Source organism: Mus caroli, unplaced genomic scaffold (genome assembly GCF_978045245.1).
Source record: "Mus caroli unplaced genomic scaffold, Mus_caroli_1 scaffold_18, whole genome shotgun sequence".
Lineage (NCBI taxonomy): Eukaryota > Metazoa > Chordata > Mammalia > Rodentia > Muridae > Mus > Mus caroli.
Window position 1 is genome coordinate 53006704 of NW_028227273.1, and position 3257 is coordinate 53009960.

A 3257-nucleotide genomic window follows, 5' to 3' on the forward strand; every position below is an offset into this window, starting at 1 on the left:
CTAGAAAATTTGCTTCTTGATCCATTTAGAGAGTAACAAGCTTTTAGGAGTAGTGAAGTGGAACAGCCTGCTTGGGAAGAGTTGAGGTAGAAATATGTAATATTCTCACATAAGTAAAGAAGTCATGTTATTGAAAGAAAAAGAGATACTTGTTCTCTCATTGAAAATGTATCTTACTATTGCTGGGTGTGATTTTGTCTTGTCTAAGGTGTTAATGTTCTCTGACATAGTCAGTGACTTGGGGATTGTTGATATATATATATATATATATATATATATATATATATATATATATATATATACATACATAATATATACATATAATATACATAATATAAATATATGTATGTGGGAACTAAAAAGGGTCTGGGGAAGAAGGGGGGAGGGAAGATAGCCAGCACCCGGCCAGAGTTCCTCCTATACTCTGAGCAGGCCGACTAGGGAGGGCTGCCAGATGCTTTCCACTTGGCCCGGGTGGGCATCTAAGCCTCTGACCCCACTCGACGGGGGTCGGGGGCGGTGGACAAGGGGCAGCCCCCGAAACCAGGGGACCCGGGGGTTATGGGAGAGAGGTTCCCATACAGATGAGAGTCTGCGTAGTGGGCCTTGATGAGCAGAGACTGTCTATAGTTTTAGAGCTTTATTATAGAAAGAAGAGAGAAGGTAGAAAGAGAAAGACTGGCCATGGCCCAGAGGAGAGAAGGGAGAAGAGAGAGTGAGATAGATAGATAGATAGATAGATAGATAGATAGATAGATAGATAGAGAGAAGAAAGTCTAGAGAGTAAGATGGAGAGAGAGGAAGAGAGTGAGAGAAGAATACAAGGAGAGAGAGAGAGAGGAGAGGAGAGGAGAAAGAGCAAGAGAGGAGAGGAGTGAGAGAAGTGAGGAGTGAGAGGAGTGAGAGAGCGAAGAGGAGCCAAATAGCCCCTTTTAAAGTATGCAGCTATCTTTTCTGTTGCTAGGTAACTGGGAGGGGTCTAACCTGAAGGTCAGAAGCTTGACATTGCCTACATGACTGACTACTAATCATGCTTCTCTTGTGTGGGCGGAGGAGGCAGTAACTTCCACAGGAGCCAGAGTTCCACGAGATATGAGAGAACGCCTTCCGTCCCATGTAGGTGAATTATCACCACCTGGTCCTGGGGTTTAGACCTCAGCTCTACTGGAAACCAGACTGTCTGTGTACAGCCTAATGCCCCACATATGTATATATTTTTATTTTTGGAGATTGTATCATATATACATATATGATATATGTAATATAAATATATATTTTTACCTAGAATTTATATTAAGTAAGATCACATAGATTCAGAAAGAAAGAAAATATTCTTTTTTTAAAATATTTTTTATTACGTATTTTCCTCAATTACATTTCCAATGCTATCCCAAAAGTCCCCCATACCCCCCCCACTTCCCTACCCACCCATTCCCAATTTTTGGCCCTGGCATTTCCCTGTACTGGGGCATATAAAGTTTGTGTGTCCAATGGGCCTCTCTTTCCAGTGATGGCTGACTAGGCCATCTTTTGATACATATGCAGCTAGAGTCAAGAGCTCCGGGGTACTGGTTAGTTCATAATATTGTTGCACCTAAAGGGTTGCAGATCTCTTTAGCTCCTTGGGTGCTTTCTCTAGCTCCTCCATTGGGGGCCCTGTGATCCATCCAATAGCTGACTGTGAGCATCCACTTTTGTGTTTGCTAGGCCCCGGCCTAGTCTCACAAGAGACAGCTATATCAGGATCCTTTCAGCAAACGCTTGCTAGTGTATGCAATGGTGTCATCATTTGGAGGCTAATTATGGGATGGATCCCTGGATATGGCAGTCTCTAGATGGTCCACCCTTTTGTCTCAGCTCCAAACGTTGTCTCTGTAACTCCTTCCATGGGTGATTGTTTCCAATTCTAAGAAGGGGCAAAGTGTCCACACTTTGGTCTTCGTTCTTCTTCAGTTTCATGTGTTTTACAAATTGTATCTTATATCTCGGGTATACTAAGTTTCTGGGCTAATATCCACTTATCAGTGAGTACATATCATTTGAGTTCTTTTGTGATTGTGTTACCTCACTCAGGATGATGCCCTCCAGGTCCAACCATTTGCCTAGGAATTTCATAAATTCATTCTTTTTAATAGCTGAGTAGTACAAGAAAATATTTTCTTTCTTGGATGTGGAATCTAGAAAAATTGTGTGTGTATGTGTGTGTGCAAACAAATGAATGTATAGTACAGCATAACACAAAGAAAAAGAAAAAGCTAAATATAAGGGATTTTGAAGAACTGAATGCAGGTAATAACAGTAATGAAAAAGGATATAAAGCTAATAGTATTTTTATAGTTTTAATTTGTCATGGATTTGTGTATTTGTTTGTTTTAGTTGATGCAAAAGTATCCGTGGTTTTGTGTGTGTGTGTGTACTGTAACATCCAAGTAACTATGAACTGTGGTTACTAAAGCTGGTGCTAACTATAGAAGTTTATCAGGTTATATAGAATTTGGATCTGCTTAACTTTGGTATATTTTGCTTTTTATTTTTTAAAATATTTTTATAATAAAATTTATAAAATCAGTCATGTGTAAAATCTTAAAATATAGCATTGCAGGCTAAAGTTCACTGTTCTAATCACCTCATATGTATTTATTTAATTTGTCCCTTACCTCCATGGCATGTTTTATTGTCATTTTACAAGAGAGATATTGAGATTCCTGAATTTTACAGTTTCACATATTTCGTACTTGGACAATTATCTAGAGACCAGAATGGAAGGCCAGTTAAACATGGGTTCTAGAACTTCCATATAAGCCATAAAAGAGATGCTAGTGTAATACAATTGTTTTTAATGATATATACGTATATTCATCTGTATGTATATATATATATATATATATATATATGTACATACATATATATGTATATGTGTGTAGATATACATATTCATGCATCTATAAGTACATTATTCTGAAGCAACTGGACTTTGCCAGATTGCCCACTCTGGGACCTTGTCTCCAAAATGAACATCTGCACACATTCACTGATTCTTGATGCCATCCTTCTTCCAGAAGAATATCATTTGTAATCTCCTGAGATCCTTTCACATATGAAGGATCTCTGTGTATACCTTCACTTTCTGGACTATGATCTCCTCTGGAGAGGCTTTTTCATATTAATACTTAGGTAATATTTAAAGACTAGTATCATTTCTATATGAAGATCTCAGTTAGTGAATATAATATGTATTAAATAGTAATACCAATGGC